At 39.6% G+C, this 19,266-nt stretch overlaps 1 long non-coding RNA gene across 1 annotated transcript in view; it reads right to left on the bottom strand.

The window, feature by feature from the left end:
- Positions 1-17,805: 17,805 nt before the first annotated feature.
- LOC135987080 (uncharacterized) overlaps positions 17,806-19,266 on the bottom strand; it is a 29,027-nt gene continuing 27,566 nt past the window's right edge. The window contains exon 3 of the long non-coding RNA XR_010605950.1: positions 17,806-18,932. This is a non-coding gene — a long non-coding RNA (uncharacterized LOC135987080). The remainder of the gene's footprint in view (positions 18,933-19,266) is intronic.

Raw genomic sequence — 19,266 nt, 5'->3', positions numbered from 1 at the left:
TTCTGTTTGACTAATTAAAACTTTTTAACCCACAAATCAATGTGAAATTGTTAAAATACTGCAGTGCAGTTTCTCTTCTATGAGTACAACTTTAGTATGAAAATAAAAGGAAGATATGAATACAACAGACAAAGTGTTGGTAAGAAGAGATCTAGCCTGCAAACGTTAGTTATGCACCTTCCTGCTATGGGTCATCCTGGGGAAGTCACTTCCATCTGTCTGGTTAATTTATGAAATGATCCAATGCTGGATGTGCATTTCTTCTTCTCTCCCTCGGGACCAAAAGACATCGCATGCCTTCTCCCTGTCCTCATCACTGGTTGCACTGGATCTTATAGTCAGAGAATTCAGAAGGAATGAGAAAAAATTATAAAGGAAAATGGAAAAAGATTTACTAGTAGAAAGTGTCTTGGACACATACATGCAATAAATCACAGGTCACTGAACTGGCCTGTAAGCAAACAGTTGTTTCACAAAATAAGTAGTTTATGCAGCTCTTATCAGGAATGACTTCATGAGCATTTCTAGAATTCTTAACTGAGCACAGAACAGTTGATCCATCCTGCACAGAAATATAGCTGAAAAGTGTCCAAGGTTTTATTACTTTTCCAGAAGAATAATATGTCCTGGTTTTTCCAGCTGCGGATTGGGCAAGTTCCATTTAGTGAATGTTTTTAAGTCTCCCAAGTATTAATGTTAGAAGTAACACAAGATTCGTTAGCTGAGCTTAAAATAGTTTTTGGAGGTGCGCTTGATGGAACACGAGCTCATCCATGATGCTCAGAGGACATGGCAGATTACTGTTCATACAAAAGGGCAACTATTTGCTAATGTATACATCAGGAAACTTTGGAGCCAGCCGTTGAGATTGAGGACAAAACTGTGTCTCACTGAACACTAAAGTTTTAGCATTTTGACATTGCTCTCAATTTTCTTGGGTTTTCATCCAGAAAGCAATGATTTAAAGACTAAAGGCTCTGTTTAGCAAAAATGTTCCACTGCTTTTGCAATGCTTAAGCCAAGAATGTCATGAAACAGCTTTTGGCGCCCAGATGAGCTATTAAGCAGCAGCTCAGCTGGGACTCCAAGCCAGGTGCCTCCTGCAGAGAGCACTCAGGAGGCAGGCTTGTCATGTTAACAGCTCTCCCCAACCTTGCTCTACTCCTAGACTTCATTCAGGACTGTGACCTCTCCTTCTGCAAAAGCATTTTTCAGAAGTCAGTCTTTCCAGAGACAAATGGTCTTCCTCCCAAGCTCCGTACTATCAGTTATGTGACCATACCAACTTCCAAGATAGGTAGGAACTCACTTCCTGCTACTGAGATTGCTCATGGCTCTTTACACATAGTAGGTAAATGCACATACTGAAATTAGTATGATTTCTGGATATGAGTTGAGTAGTGGTTAATCTGCAGCTCTTCCAGAGACCTGCCATCCCCCTGAGCTGAACTCTGCACGTTCTGAAAGTTTTCAGTGGGGCCCACTTGGTCTTTTCATCACTAGCCAAATTTCATGTGAGAGAGGCAAATCAAAAGGGTCCTTATGAAAAAAGGAAGATAAGAAAAAAAATAAAGGCTCGGTTTCACAGCCATGATTAAATAAAACAAACACTTTTGCCATCTGATTAGAGGTGAAGGAATACTTCCAAAAATATTTGCTGAAAGTCATCTACAGATTTCAGCTGAGGGGGAGCACGGGGGAAGGGTGTTAGGAGGGTTAATGAACCTTCCTTGTTTGCATTTTTTTCATTCTCTGGAAATATATTGCAGCAGCATTTGCCAGAGTAGTAGGCTGTAAATCAGTATCACAGGACATTTGCAGAACATCATATTCAGGAGATCAAGTGCTCGCATGTGAAACTATTCAGGGCAATCAGGTTCATCCGGAAACCAAGAGATTGTAGGTGTCTGCTCAAAGCAGCTTCAGTGTTGAATGTTTTGCTGTTTGCCTCACAGATGAAGCAATAAGTGGTTTCAGTGCAGGAGATGCGTTCAAAACAGGCTGGCAGGAACATTTAATGTCTAACAGGAAGTGTTTTCTATCTTCAATTCTCCTTAAGAATAAACAATTACAGTGGTAAAATGTTCCTGTATTTATTAAGTTTCATCTCAGAAGAGGAATATTTGAGAAAAGTAATCACCAGCCAAGGGCACAGGTGGCAGGGCTAATCTTTTGTCAAAAGGGCCATATTAGTAGGGGAAGCAATTTAATACTGTGTCAGTGCCAATCAGTATTACTTTCATGGAAGACTGTAAACAGAGGACTCTCAGACCCTTGCTAATTAATTCACATGGAGATATTGCTAACAGATGGTAAACACACAATTAGTCACGGCATCTTTGGTGTCCACTTTTAACATAGCTATCACAAAAAATGAAAGGATCGTACCATTAGCTGCAAGAATTGTACAGTTCTGAGATTACTTCCAAGTAATATATTCCTAAATTCACCATGACAGTTCTGCCCTACAGAAATTTAAGTACCGTGTTCATATTCTGTCTGGCAACTGTAAATTTTTCTGAGCAGAACAAACTGACATATGTACAAATGTCTCTGCCTTTCGGAAAGTAAGACTTAGCTCCATTTTTTATGCGAGATACATATCCTCTGCCTCAGTTCTCTGTTGTGAATGTCAATACTTTGTTTCTTCCGTTCAGAAACATTATGAAAGGAACAGAGCAACTAAGATTACTGACTCAGTAACACTGCCCATCAGCCTTTGCTTCCTGCTCAGCGCTTCCTTGTTGAGGAGAGAGTACACACATAGAGCTCCAAAGCATCAAAGCCTCATTTTATAAGTCTAATGTTAAAGTTATGTGCTGTTGCAAGCTAGACCAGCTCCTAAAAAGCATATAAAATCAGAGTAAATGGAGCCCAGTCTGGCAGCTGCGAAAACTTTCTCTGCTAGCGCAGCCAAAGCAGATGCTTCAGCCTGGAGCGGCATTCAGCAGAGCAGCTGCCAGATTCTGGGTCGTCCGGATGGCGGGTTGTCCAGGCTGACATTTGGTGCCAAGGCTGCCGTACACCCCGTCCCCTCTGCCAGCATTCACATATATTGCATTTGGGTGTTATTTACAGAAAGTGGCAGTGCAGGAAAAGCATGTGGTGATAAAACCGGCATGTTCCACAAGGAAGATACTTAAAAGAAACAGCATATGACTAGATTATAGCTCAAGTAAGCCCAACCTTCAAGTGAGCCTGTAAACTACATACCAAACCCTCGCACAGCTGAAAGCCACAAAACGCATACCACATACCTCAGAGAGGAGATGAAGGGTTCACGGGTGGGAACAGCAGCGGTTGTCCCTGGGCTCCAGCCTGGGAAGGTCTGGGCTCGGTGTGCAGCTGGGAGTCAGGGTGACCCAGAGGTGTTTGGACTGGCAGCCCCCGGGGCCTCTGAGAACAGTCAGTGTTCAGATGCCCCAGCACGTTTTGTCTGAGCAACACCTTGTTGCTGGTCTCTTGCCATTGTATCAGCAGAAAAGTTCAAGTGTGAAAAACTACACATGCGTGCCTGGTGTTTAGTCAGCCTTAATACACAGGGACACCTGACCACATGTTTTACCTTCTCAGGTAAATTTTTATGTGTTGAAGAAGAGAAAACACTTCCAAACATAGTGACCACGTTCCTTATGGCTGAGACAGAGCCCAAATCCTGTGGGAGTTTTGCTGTTGGCTTTGGTTGAGCAGGTTTGAGCCTGACACATTGCTGACACAAAACATTGCCAAACAGCATGAGCAGGATGACTCTCCAGCTTGTAGGACGACCCGTGAGAGTGTGATGACAGGAGTCACATGCAGAAGTTAAAACCTGTACAGAGCAGAAAGTGCCTGAATGGGAACTCTGAACACAAGTTTTCTATGTCAGAACCCTACTGTGTCTCAGCTTTGGCTATTTCAATTTTAACACAAAAATACATGCATGTTATTAAATAAGTGGCAGATCTTTATGACTTTGTACGCAGTAAGCTAAAGCAGTTTCGTATAGTAAAATGTGAAATCACGGTGGGTTGATCTAAACTGAGTCTAACCCCCTGAGAAAAAAAGGCATATTTACTGCCCATGGATGGAATATTCTGTTTATATTAGGCTATGTGATGTGCTTTGGTTTTTCCACTGCTTTAGCTGTGTGTATTTTGTCATACATTTCCAGGTGGTTTCCTGTGCAAAGCTCAAAGGAGTCTGAGAATTGCTGAATGAAGTTGTTTTTCCTGGGTGAAAAGATGAAATGTTTGAAATGTCTTGCAAGGTTAGCTAATATACAAAAACATCCCTATTAAAAGATCAAATTCCAGCTCACAGAAATTGATTTCACCATCATAACAGTAGGAAACAAATGACGTACAGAAGATAGATAGTGTGTGCTTTAAGAAACACTACTAAAAAAGGCTTCTCAGAGACTGCCAATAAGGCATCTCTTTTGCTTTGGGAAAAGCCATTAAAGCATTTCATCAGATAAGAGAGAACAGCACAGAAGACAAACTGTAAATATAACACAGGCTTTTTCTTCCCCCGTGGTCCGTTCTCTGCTCAGGTATTCCTACTGCTCAGTCTCTCTTACCTTACCTACCCATGTTAGCTCTGGGGATGGTTTGGTATTTTCAAAGTTGGCTAGGAGGAAAGAAATCACAGCCCATCTCTGAGAAGGAGAAGAGAATCAATGTCCCTTTTGTGCCTCCTGGAACTGCATTGCCCTTTCCCAGACTGTTTCCCAGACGTGCCCATTCTGTACCTTTCCAACATGAGCTCTGAGAACCCTGATGGAGACATATCTCTGGACACGCTTAAAGACCCCAGACATTCAGAAAAAGCATTTTTCCCTTCACACAGAGCTTTTAAAAAATAGCAGATTTTGCTCAGAACGAAGCCAGATTTTTGTGCTCATTTCTGGCTGCCTACCTATACACACAGACTGGGTTAGCTTATCCTCAATACACATCATTGCAGGTGGGGAGAGAATATTTGGCAGTTAAACTTAAGAAGTATTGAACAAATCAGTTTGTCATCAGTTTGTAATGATACAAACGTTTTGAGTATTGTGAGACAGCTTGAATAATATTGTGCTCTCCAAAGTAAAATGTTAGCATTTGGTTGGTGGCAACAGTGGGTAAAAATGAAGTCTCGCTGCTGGAATGTTACATTTCTGTGAGGTTAACCACACCTGGGTCAGCATCAAGCCAGAAATTAGCCTCTCGGCTGTTAAGACGGCAGCCTAAAAGTGCAGATACGACAAAGAAATCCTCTGTGATTCCAGCTATTTGGGCCAATTCAGAGAACACATAAGGGAGTTTAGCATTAATTTAGACCTGGTTAGAGTTGGTCCAAAATTGCCCCTCCACTATGTTTTAAGTATCAAAATATGGTACATCTGCTCATTATAATTGTATACCTGAATCAGAACCTGAGTTCCTCAAATGAATGGACACAACTTCAGTGAATGACAGCTGGAGTCAGGTTTGAGCACAAGTGGTTAGCATTGGCTCTGTTCTTCAGGCAGAGCTTGTCAAACCAACAGCAGCTACAGTTCCTGCATACCTCACATTATAAGGACCAGTTCTTAAATATTTATGAATTTGCTGAATTTAAACCATTCAGGCAGAACTGCTTATTGCTGCAAAATTTGTTTCCACTTATACAATTCATTAAAGCTGAAGAGATTTGTGTGCGAGTGTATATCTAAAATACTTAGAGCCTACTAATGACCCAGGCATAGTCACTGATTTCATGGTGAAGAAACATCTGTATTTTATCTGTTTCCTTTAAGCATATAAAGAATCTACAAGAACCTGTAACCAGTAACTCTCAAACAATGTGCTTGACGCTGTATTCTTGAAGGACCCACTTTGAATCTTCAAAGGATTGTTGTGGTTTGTTCTTTTAGTTTCTTGTTTGTTTGTTTGGTCCGGTTTTTTGTTGTTGTTTTGTTTGTTTGTTTTTTCTGATCGCTGAATTTAAAATTTCATTTAAAAGGGAAAACAGTTTTGGTTTCGGCCAGATTAATCGCAATAACAGTTTCGACAGAATTTTTTTTTAACTTAAATGGGAAAAATGGTAGTTCATTTGTCATTAGCTTCCCAGAAAATAAAATGCTCACAAATATCTTAATGTTTATCCTGAAAATTACCCTTGATCTTTGACTTGCATCAACATATTTGTGGTCTGAATTATTTATGGGAACACAGATGTGACCATTGTCCCATGTATTTTCATATTATAATTCAGAAACAACACTGAGCTTTTTGTATCTGAAGAGGAATGTGCGATCTGACTTACCCAATGTGATAAAATAAAGCTCATTTGATAGGAGAACAAAAACTGCTCTGTTTATTGATTATGAGATACAGTCAGGATGCATGAGACTTTTTAGTACATCATTAAGCATGCCTTCCAAACATAAAACTACACACTTAAGTTGTTAGTCGGACTGTATCTCATGGAAAGGTGAGAGGAAGGAAGGAAGGAAGGAAGGAAGGAAGGAAGGAAGGAAGGAAGGAAGGTCCGACCTGTACACTGTCTCGTAAAGACAATTGCAAGGAAATACCTACAAACATGAGTGTGGAAAATAATTGGAGAAGGGCATTTGTGTTTAGTTTTTATTAATAGCAAATAAAAATCTACTATTTACTTTTGGTTAGATTTTATGAATAATTTAAGAGGGATCATCAAGATAAAAAAAGGAAAATGAACTATTAGTCTTATTTGAAAAATAAACAGCTTATTGGCAGACAAGGCAATCAGCTGTCTCGTCTGCACCAATGTTGTGTGAAATCAAAATTCATTTTGAATACAGTGGGTGTCAATAGGAGGGAGGATAATAAAGTATGGATTATAAAGCCCTTGAAATATTCAGGAAATAACTTGGTCCTACAAGTTAACTGTAGCTTTGCCATTGATACCCAGCAAACAGGTAATACTCTACCTGTTCTGTTCAGATAGCTTAATATACAGTAATAAAAGAATAACCTCCATATAGAGACACTAGCTACTTACCAGAAGAGGAAATTATATTAATTACCTACAGCATACAGACTGATTTGAAAATGTGAGTCTATATCGGTATTAAGAAAAGCATTTCTTTGAATAAGTAAACATGAGTATAAGAAACACTAACAGTCTCTAAAAGATGCTGTTTTCAATAGCTTGGGCTTGACTGTTTTGAGCAAGGAAATTGTGTCTGAAAAAAAACCCCACCTGTTTCTGTTTTGTTTTCAGCTGGGCTAGGTCAGATTTGTCTCATGGAGAATCTGCTCCAAGAGTTGCAGTGATGCAGCCAAGGGTGGGAACGCTGCTTCCCCCTGCAAGGGTGCAGCCGGCGGCCAAGAGTAGAACAACGGGGAAGAAGGGATATTTTAAGTCATAATCACTGAACATCTCGTATCATAACATCAGGTCCTAGATATTCTGAGCTTGATGTTAAATGACTATTAGGATGTACATATTTGGAAACAGGATTTTCTCAGTTTAAAACATAGGTAAAAAAATAACTCGCTCCTCTTATAGAATCATAGAATTGTTTCCATTGGAAGAGACCCTCAGGATCATGACAGACTTGCAACATAAAGACATCCCCAGTTAAGCTCAGACCAATTAGAATCACACCAGTGTAAATAAAAGTAGATTGTAAAAATCTCAGTTAAAAATGTTTAGATTTTCCTTTGAAAAAGCTCTTAATGGAAGCAGAACTTAAAAAGCATTCATTTCTTGTTGGCATGAAATGGAGTCATCCTTCCACACAGAGGCATCCACTCTGTCCAAGCACCTTCCTAGACACTGGAATCGTTTGTATGGCATATAAATACCCAGTGTGGGAGCATTCTTCCTAGTTTTAACCATACGTTAATCAAGCTTGGAGAAAAATGAAGAATTATTAACTTCACTACGAGGTGCTCATTGTCACAGGATTTGGATATTTTATGAGCATGACTGAGCTTATCTTCCAGCATCTACCAATGTAAGGCATAATGTTGTTCCTGTTTTAAAAATGGGAATAACCAAGAGTGACTGAGTACCTAATAGGAGACGACTTGGATCTGATTTTTTCGAGTATTAACATTTTATAGCATGGTACAGTTTCACACACAGCTTCTATTGACTCAGCTGCCTTTCAGAGAGTGCAGCATTTCTAAAAGTCAGACCTCGGATACCTTGAGCTGGGTGCTCAGCTCTGAGGAAAACACAGTCAGTAACCACCTGCAAAAGTGCTGGTGTGGAATTTGCCCACCATTGCCAACAACTCACCAGCAGAAAAAGGGAACGAATTCAGCTCACCAAAGTGGTAATCTGCGCTCTAAAACACAAGATTTTCCATCTTCTTTCTAAATATCCACCTTACCTCTGGCTTTATCAAGTCATGGGCAGGAGTATTTTGTCATAGATGACTTGGACACATTGATTGTCACTTTTGCTAAAGACTACAAATTCAGTGTAGCTTGTCTATGTGATATTAGAGAGACAAAACACATTCTGCAAGATGCTCAGAGCTTTTTGCAAGATACCACGGATGTTCACTTGCTGCTGAGCCTGGCTCATTGACTAGAGCCTCAGTCGTGCTGGTGGCAACTTGGCAATTTTAAATGAAAATCCCATCCCTGCATTCAACTTGCAACAAAATCAAAGGAAGACATAAGGAAAGCACGAGGTAAAAATAAAAATAAGAAGCAGAATTGTCCTCTGTAACACACCATTATATTTTAATATAATGGGAAGTCGGCCTTTGTTAAAATATTGTACAAAATACTGTCGTGAAGCTGCAAAGCAGAGGTAGAAGACAAGTTCCAGGCCTGAACACAGAAGTGATGTACACAGTATGCTATACCTAAGCCCAAGGAAAACAGTCAAAAAAGCACTATAAATTCAATAGCTACGTTCAAAATATTTAAACGTTTTTCTTTTGTGCAAACATATTAGGAGAGAGATTACAGTTCGTATTGCTACTTCCTTCTTTTTAGAAGCTTTTATTTTATAGTATTGTATCAATAAAATAGCATTACTTCTGTCATCCTTATCATTCAGACATCAAATTATTACCTCATAAAACCATCACACATATTGTCATACAATGCTTTTCAAAATCATTTTTCATTTATTAGTGCTGACAATTCCTATAAATAACCTTGCTCAAATAAACCTAGTACTCACTTTAAAGGCACTCTTGGCTAAACCCTGTATTTTCCCCCATGGTGTAAAATCTCTGGACTTAGCGGTACATACACAAAGCTGTCCTGAGGCTTCAAGTCTCTACCACCAGTAAAAACCGATCTGCCCAGGACAAGAAGCAACAGTCTTCTGCTGCGATTGTTTCGGTGCCTGTTTGCATCCCTCCAGAATTCAACATATCCATGGCCAATATTGTTTCTATTGATTCTCAGCTGAAAAAGTGCTTTTTCCCCACCAAAGAGCTATTGACTTAATCCATTGCTTGAAAAAAATTGCAGATACTGCAAGATGAGAGCACAGTCTGCTCACGGAGCTGGCTGCAAAGCACAGGAGGAAGAGCGGGAGAGCTACTCGCGGTGAGAGCCGCAGCGGTGTGGGCTTAGCCAATTGTGAAACCACAGAGTAAGTCTCCCTTTCTTCACTCCTAGTTAGGCCAGCCCAAAGCACAAAACCCCAAACCTTTGCTAATGATATATTATGGCTGGGAACTGAAGGCCTGCACAGAACTGTGTGTATACATAGGTATTGGCATGTTCTCGGCTGGGAACTTCACACAAGCCAGTGAGCAAAAAGTGTTACCGCCTTCTTGTAGATATTCCTACCAGGGGAAAAGTTCTTTCTTTTCATTCAGAATGAGTTGTCATATGTGAGTTAACCTACAATAAGAAAATGCAGAAAATAGTTTTAAAAGTTGAAATAATTTGAAAAGTTAAACCTAAAGATGCTACGGGTATGAAAGTACAACATTTCAGTGTCTGATTGTTTTTGCAAACATGCACTCAGCATTTTGTTTTCTTTTGTAGACTGAGTTGCATTTGGAATGGGATCTATTTTTTTTAAATGTGAAAAAATACTGCAAGATGAGAGAAAGGGAAGAAGAAATGTTTTCCTACCCAGCTCTAGTCAGCCCCTTCCCAGACTGTGCCCTTTCGTCTCCACCTAGATTTGTGCAGTCAAGTTGGGAGAAAAGCCACTGCAGAGTTTGGCTCTCTCAGCAGGATTTACCAAATCATTGCCATGGCATGCATGGTTACCCGCTGTCCCCTCGCACATGGCCCTTCTCTGCTGGAACTCCAGCTCTCTTATGGTCTGCTATGATCTCTTCTCATGGGAAGAAAACCCTTCCTATATGAGCTTTGATGTGAAGAATTTATATCAATTTATAACTGCCACTTCCTTTAGTCTCATTACGGCCTTGGAAATTGCATAGGACTACAAAGATTTCTCAGAAAGGAAAATTAAGTTATTTAGTTTTGGCATGACAAAAATTATGGCAATAGCCAGTGATGAAACCCAAAATTCCCTGCTCCAAAACATGAACTCATGTCGCACTCCTGCTTCTTCCCTGCTTTAGCCAGTTCTTCGCTACTTTCTTTAACATAAATCATGGCAATTATAATATATCCCAGGCAATTATAATCTATCTCAAGATACATAATCCAGTGTCCATTTGCATATATGTCTCCCTTTCTATTATTGATACTTGCAAATTATTTTATTATTTAGAGTATTATGGATTGATTGTCAATAAGAAATGCTTAGACTCTCATCAAGAAGAAAATTTTTCTTATTTTTAACATTGAATGTATTACAGTACATGGAGATACAACAATCAGGTGTTGTTATATGTGTGATATAACTAATATAAACATACTTGATATTTACAGAGCAGTAAAATAAATCAGACTCTTCCCTGAGGTGATATTTTATTTAAGAGGTAAACTTATAAAGCCATTTATGTAACCATATAATTGCTTTATAAGAAACCTCAGGACTTCTACTCTGCTCAAAGCTTTGCAAGCAGACTTTTAATTTTCAAACACTTGGTTTCTCCCTATATGAAGTCAGATCTTTTCTACCAGCAATAGCAGAAGAAGAGCACTGCAGGTCAGAGTGACGGCAAGCACTGGTCTGTGGTGATGGCAAGATGCCTCCTGCCTCCACTGGTGACAGTTCTCAAATGCCCCTGTGCTACAGAGGATGCTCAGTACCTTCTGAGTCAGCTTTGTCTCACACCGTGCCCCATGTCTTGTTCTCACCTATTCTTTCCAAATTCTACATCTAATCCAGATTCTATGAATAAAATACTTCTTCTGCCACACCTTAGATGGTGCATGGACAATACTTCTATGAACAACTGAGTGTTCTAAATTAAAATCTTTTGAACTATAAAATGAGAAAAAATATGGTAAGACTGCTTGTAAGTATAATTTGAAATATCTTGAAGTAACACTATGGATCTTCTGTGCACAAACCTGAGGGGAAAAGGGAGTTTTCAGACACAAGAGAGACAGAGGTATTTGCTTACATCATTACATGGCCTTGTCTGTGCCTAGTTTGGTAGCCTTATGCCACAGGACATTTGACAGCATAATGATATAAAATTATATAAAATGTAAAGGAAAGCAAACACCTATTTTGAAGAAATACCCACTTAGCACTCAGTTTAAGTGCCTGCATCCCCATGCTCAGCAATAACAAATTATTTCAGAACAAAGTATACATTCTGCTGGAAGGGCCATGATATATATTTCTATCACATTACATTCCTACCATCATGAATCTTAATCTTCACATTAAAGTCACAAGGGCTACTATTGTTCGTATTCTTTCCATTTTCATCTCCCATCTGAATACACTCTTCCATTTGAAAAAATAACAAAAAAAGGCCTTGACACATGCCTGGATACAGTGAATTTCAAAGAAAGAAGTTTGGTTGCTATTCCTTCCAGTTGTGAAACAGGAATTGCTTTTGTATGACGCTGGGTCTAACAGAGTGAGACTAAACATTTATAAAATCAAGTAGGGATTGAAATATAGCATTGTGGTTACTAACATTTTGCAGCAGCATATCAAGTTTCACGCTTCATCAGCTGAATAGGCTCTGTGTGCTGGGCTATTGTGGTTCGGTAGCTGACAGCAGTCAAGTAAGTGCTGCTCTCTTCCTGGCTTAATCATTTCTATTACACTCAGTGTCAAAACAATAATGTCAGTGAAATGGGCTTGCTGACATTATAGATTAGAATTGAGTGCTTCTGAATGTCCTGTGACTGAATTGCATTTTATTTCTGGAAAATCACATATTACAATTGCAAATTAAAGAACTTGGATCTCAACAGGCTGTATCAACAAATATGGTGCCGTGGACTCCAAGCTGCTGGGACATGATCCATCATGAAATTAATGAAGTTTAACATATACTAACAAGAGAACAACTGCCTCAATATTCAGCCATATGTTTGGAGAGGATCTAAAGAACAATCAGTTCTGTTAGGAGGGACTAATTCAGCTGCACAAGAGATGAGAATCTCCAGGGTACTTGCAGAGTTTTAAAGGATGTCCCAGAAAAAAAGAAAAAAAAAAAATTTCCTTGATTTTCTTTCTTCCATCAGCCAGCCACCACAGTTTATGAAGACACATGTCCTGACATTTACTTGAGGAACACGTTCAGTGTTCAGAGAGCAGCCACAGTAGCAGGCTGCAGAATTTCTGAGTGACTGACAGCTACCAAATGACAATAAGCAGTATTTACTGACCACAGTCATCAGGACACTTACTGAGAAAAAACAGGGCATTTCTGTCATCTACCCTTTAGATTGCATGGAGAGCAACTGTGTTCTGTAGTACTCTTCTACTCTAGTCTCATAATAACCAAGTTTAAAACACATTTTCCAGAATATGAAAACCTTTGAAATACAAGAGATATATTTGCACTTTGTGTTTTCCTGGAAAATCAGCAAATCAGAAATTACTCTGGAATTTCTAAAATACTCTGAGGTTGCTCACAGACAATGAGTAAGACCAAGTTTAGTAAAACTGCAACAGTTAGTTGCATTTTAGGGAGAATAACACAATCCAAATTTTTGTCTTGTTTTTTTAAAAAAGGGGCTGCTGCCAAAAAAATTGCATTTTTTTCTTTTAAAACAAGAAGAGAACTAGAAGTCCTACCTCAAGCACTGGTGTCTAAAGAACTGCTCATTGTTTTTAGGAGAGAAAATCTGCAATAGCGAATGTCTTGATATCATTGCTGGAAGAATCATTTACTCTTTGATCACAGGCTAAACTGTGCGTCCATGAAGGAATAAGATTGCATTTCATGTTCTAGCATGGCTTCTTCACACTTTGAATCCAGGTGGGCAGAGATAAGGGTAAGATGAAGATTTTTGATTCCTTACTCTCTGGGATATGTGAATATGTGCTAGGGAATAAGTGAAGTCTTAGCATCTTTTGCTTTTTTTGTTGTGGTAGTTCAAGTGTTTTCTTCTTTTATATCTTTTCCTTCTCCTTTGTACCTTCTCTTCTGTCTTCCTCCACCCCCACCCTGGCTATTCTTCTTTCCTAACTCATCATTCCTGTACAGTTTAAATATGATTTTCCTGATCCCTCTCTTTTTTTCTAAAGCTGAATAAAAATATAAATGTGTGTAAATGTATACAAACACAGACAGAGATAACGCTATGTATTTGAGATCTTTTAATCAGAGCAATGGGTCACTTTTGTTCCTCTCAATACCTTGTAACTTCCCAAAAATATCCTTTGTGAAAATATGCAGCTTCTCAGATAACAAAAGAAGGAATTTTCCAGTTATACTAATTCTTTCATTCTTCAACATTTTTTTCTTTTCCTTTAGTAGCCATTCTTTAACTGTGCAGTCATAATTAGAAGATGAATTCCCAGTGGCTGGTATTCTAATAGCTAAGGCAAGACAAATATTAGATGGGTTTATATGTTTGTTTTTATATATATTCTTCTGAATGAAAAAGTACATTAACCTTATCTGAGCAGTAGGAGTTGAAATTTATTCAAAGCTTGCAAAAGTTTGTATGAATTCAGAATATCATTTTCAAGAGCTGCCATACAAGGAGAAAATGTGATCATATTATTCATACATAGGAGTGTTCACTCCCAGAAACAAAAGTAACAGGCTATCGCTTTTGAGGCTCTCTGGAAGTCCACTTCATTCATCACCAGAAATAATACCACCAAACAAATAATGAACAACAGATTCTCAAAACAAAAACTAACGAAAAGTTTACAAGTAAGGAAAAGTGAGTAGGAAACCTTTGATCTTAATAGAATTTGTAAATTACTAAAAATATCTGCCACATACTAATACGCCAGTGTCTCGCAAGTAATGTGGAAACAGAGAAGACATGTTTCTGGAATAAATCAGTCATTGTCAATATCACGACAAGGTAACGTTCACAGAGCAATCAAATAGAACAGAGGAACAGAGCAAGACTCCATGAATTTATAGAACTCATTATATAACAAAATTAGTGTTAAAAGCAAGTCATCTGTGCTGCATGATGGAATTTAGATAAGTTTTCAGTTAATTCTCAGTATTATTATTATTCAAAAGGCACGAGTCAGTCAGCGAAATAAATGAGGTTACTTTTAAAAATGATCATGCTTTCAGATTCTCTTCATATACTTAATGGTTTTCAAGTAGATAGGGCAGGGCAATGTATCATCAATATCTTCTCTATGATCAGTCATAAAGGCAAGGCACACTTTTTAAAAAAATGGAGTTTAGATTAATCCACAAATCCAAGACGAGGGTTTTTTTTAAGTTTGATTTGTTTGTATTACTTTTTTTTTGGGGGGGGGGCGCGGGGAGGGGTGTGAAATTCCTGATGTAACTGGGAGAACAAGGAATTCCAGTTTTCTCCTGAAGATGTAAGGTCCAGATTCAGTCCCATGTATGTAAGGAAATACATTAGTAACAGAAGATGCTGGCACATTTACCAACTGTGTTTTGATATGATTTTTGCAGAAGCTTCATTACTTTTGCTCAATGAATGATGACTGAGAAGCCACAGCTTTACCCAGTTATGTATCTGGCAATGTCCTTTGTGAATGAGAAAGTGTGTCCTTATTTCATATTTAGCAGAAAGCCAGTCATGCACGTAATAAGGTTATAGGTTTTAGCAAGGAATAAAGGGTGCCAGGAATATAAATATTTGTTACGTATAATCACAGAACATCTGTTGCTCTCTCCTCGCGGGTGGTCCAGCTCCAAAATATCCCCAGCTTTTGCACCTTTTGCTATGCAGCCCAGACAAAGTAGCACCATACGCTATCTTGATTAGTGCTGCTTGCCGTTTTCAATAGGCTAATACTGCTTTCCTGATTAACCTGCTGCACAGGTCCGATAACAAAGACAATCACCTTAAATCAAAAAGAGAACGTGCAAGATTACATGTGGATAGAAATACACAATTTATCCTCCACAGACAGTTTTGATTAATTTATTTTTACAGTTACAAATATGCCCCCCCCTTTTTTTCCGTCACTGTTTTCCCAGTGTTTTGTCAATAAAGCAATTTTTTTCTTGCTACTCTTAACTGTAGTGACGGTGCTTCCTTGGGTTAAACTGTTTAACTCCACAAGAGTAAGTGCAATATGATCTTTCAAATGGTTAGTTATGGCACTTTAGCATTCACTCTGCATTTTCTCTGCCTCCGCTTTTCTCTTCCCCTTGCCATCTCCTGCCCCTCACTTCCACATTTTCAGGGTGGAAGGAGACTCTTCTCACACAGCAGAGCACTAAATCTCTCTCCAGATGCTTCAGTCACAGAATTCCCTGTGGGTATTTCTCCAGAAATGCAATGGAAGGACATTTCTTTGTAAAGAATGTTCTCAGCATTAAGCCTTTATTAATGCGAGGTGGCTCTTTTCAAGTGGCTGTGGCAACCTCGGTGTTAAGAATGATAACAGAACCTGAACTAATAAGCTACAAAAAGCCCCTTGTTTGCAAACTATAGCCCAGGACACTATTCTGTTACAGGGATGGGCAACAGGAGGGACCTCTTGGATCTCTCAAAAGCCAAAGTTCCCGCTTGCAGATGTACAGAGTGACCGACTATATACTTATTTTCAGTAAAGATCTGCCAAACCCCCAGGCATTCCTCAAGCATGTCTTTTCCCCTGTGGTCACTTTTGCCTTCTTCCTACCCTCAAAGGTCAGTCAGTCCCTTCTGCCTGTCCACCTCCATCTCCATCGCTTTTTCCACAAAGAACAGACACAGTAAAACCTATAGGCACCTCAGGTAACTTTTGCAATAAAGCAGGTTATCTTCCAGTGTCACTTTGGGGGAGTTGGACTAGATGATTTTGGAAGGTCCCTTCCAACCCATACTATTTTATGATTCTATGATTCAGTGAGAGAGGGAAGCAGAGAGGCTGAAAACACATTAAGGCACTTGGCTTTCCCAGATTTTGGCACGCCTAGGAGAAATGTCAAGGGCAGCTTGGATTTCCTCTGCCCCCCGCCCACTCCCTGCCCTGGGACAGGCTCATTTCATTCCCATGGGGTTGAAGACATGCCTGATGTGGGGGGCAGCATCCTACCTGCTCCTTGGCCAGCCCATGGCCCTCACGCTCACCACCCAGCCCATCCCCTCAAGCAATCCTCTGCTGAGGGCTGCTCATCGAAACTGCCAGCCAGCCCTACATGGCACAGAGGTCACCAATGTGTCCCCGTGGGTGCCCAGTGCCATGCTGGGCCATGTCTTGGCTCATGAGGTGCCACTGAACAGTCACGCAACTGCTGGCCTTAGGAAGTGTTTTTATGCCAAGACTGTTGCCTTGGGACTGTCACCTTGAGACTGTTACCTTGGGACCAAGTACATCTCCAAGGCCACTAGATTTCAAAACAAGTTACAAAAATAAATTCGGGAAAAAAATTGCCTTTTAAAGGAAAGGTTTTTTACACTACAACAGAGTTCCTACTCTCCAATAGAGCACAGATCCACATACTAATCAACAGCCAGGTTTTAAACAAGAATCCTAGGAAGTCTATCAATTTTCCAGTCATTTCTGTGAAAAAATATCAGACTTCATTTTCTAATAAAGTATTATGACTAAGTTAATTTTTAAAAAATTAGAATAAAAAGAGCAATGTTCTTTCTGGAAAACCCTAATTAAGTCCAGGTATGTGGTCTAGGAAATACAGAGCTGTGTAACCTGATGGAAACAATCATTTTCAATTGTAAGGACACTTCTGCTTCTTTTCACCCCAGTTTCAAGTACATCTGGTTTCCACTTGCTCTATATAAAATTGGTTCCTCCCTTTTCCAAATGTGAGCGTCATGCTCTCTGGTTTTGTCTGTGACTCTCCAGTGGCATTTAACTCAAAAAAGTCAGCTCCACCTGGAATATGGATGCAGCAAGATGGGAAGGAGATGGGTGTTACAGGACATTTACTCTAGTCATGAAGGACCATCACGAACTTCAAAAGGGGGAGTTTAGTTGGCACATGAATACACCAAGCGTCTCTGAATCAAAATTTAAACTGCTTCAGTTTTAAGAATTGGATCTATATTTCGATTAATGCCCTCCAAAAAAGTGTCCATTTCCTAGATGCTGTCCCATTTGCCACCAGCAGTGGCATTCATTGAAGATGATTATGAGTTTTTGAGACCTGTTAAAAAATATTTACTTCATTTTAATTAGCCCTCATAAAGGTATAAAATTATATCAACTTTAAATTCAATATCCAGAACCAAAGCTGGAATGTGAGAATTTTGCCTTAGATGTAAGGAAAAGGTTATTTACCCTGAGGATCATCAGACACTGGGCTGTGAAGCCTTCATACTTATGGACACATGAAACTCAGCTGAAGGTAAAGTCCTGAGCACCCTAAACTTTATTTAGGAGGAGTGGATTACAGACTTCCAGAGGTCTCTTCCTACCTACACTATTCTGTGATCTGATTTCCAGCATGGTTTTTGTTCTATTAAACAAAAATGTAACTACCAGGCAGACTGTGGCATGAAGACATAAAGGTCAAGAATCTCTGCTTCATCCTTTGTTCCTATCTGTGGCAGAAAGGTGTCCCCACAGAAGTCTACAAAAAACAGGCACAACACTTTCAAAAATCAGACTGTGGATCCATCAATGTACTTCAGCATCATGACACTAAGCATTGTAAGGCTCAAGAAGCAAGACAGTCTCCCATCAGATATCACATTCAGGACAACTATTTTGGCCTGTTAAAGAAAGAAAGTGTTACATATCTGGTTCCTTCAGGGGAAAACAGGATGTGTTAGCAATGCTAAAGGGGAAGTTGCCCTCCTCTGAGTATCATCTGGTAACGTGGAAACCCCTGGAAAGAATCTTTTTTCTGCTTGATACTGATATGATTGGGCTGATGAGGGAAATCGATGTTTTCCCAAGGCAGCTGTGCTGATGCAACCAACTGAAGTGGGCAAACTTCTGGTGCTTTCAAAATATAGCCTGTTCTTTTATATCCTGAAGTACAAGATAGTCCTAGAATATTAATAATAGTCCATATCACAGATGTGTGTGATGCGGCTTTACAGTGTTACAAGCACAGATAAAGTGCTACTACATCTTTGTGCAGGTTGCTCCACAGGTGCTTTTGTGAATCTTGGCTACGATGATCACGCAAAGAGGATTTTTTTAAATGACATTTCCTCATCTTATTTTCACTGTTCAAGGCGCAATCTGTGCACACTAACCAGAGTCTGGCTTAAATAAAAAGTGTTTTCAAGGCTGCCCATGCAGGCCCAATACCACGCAAACTGAAATGCGTTTAGTTTCACAAAACCTGATGTAGTTATGAAGAGGGCAGTGGCTGCAGCTGGTGTGTAGCGCCGGCTGAGGAAGGCCCTGATGCCCTGGAGACACCCGTCACCTGGCCAGGGGTGAGCACATCCTCTGTCCTTGTCCTCACGTTAGCCACGTGATAGAGCTGGCACAGGTGCCAAGAGCCAGCTGTAGTCCACTTGTCCAAGGCCAGGTAGGATATCCTGAAAAAGAAACAGAGCCCAGACCTTTCAATTTTTAATCCAGTACTTGGATGTGTCTTTCTGTTTCCTCAGACTTCCCACTTGCTCTTTAGCCACTCTGCACATTTACAGCAAATGAGGTGGTTCTATCACACAGTGAATGAGACAGTGCTAGAAGAGAAAAATACCTTGCAATCCTGTAAGTAAAACCTATATTGCAAAGGCAATGTATAAAAGGGTATAGTTGCAGGCTGAACAAAGCTGATTTCCAGCATTAGGAGTGACACTCCTGCCAAATTTCAAGTTTCCATTACCTTTCGCAGAGGTGCTAGAACCATTAAAAATATCTTAAAAT

Source organism: Caloenas nicobarica, chromosome 3 (assembly GCF_036013445.1).
Source record: "Caloenas nicobarica isolate bCalNic1 chromosome 3, bCalNic1.hap1, whole genome shotgun sequence".
In the NCBI taxonomy this organism is placed as follows: domain Eukaryota; kingdom Metazoa; phylum Chordata; class Aves; order Columbiformes; family Columbidae; genus Caloenas; species Caloenas nicobarica.
This window is presented reverse-complemented; position numbering and strand designations above follow the sequence as displayed.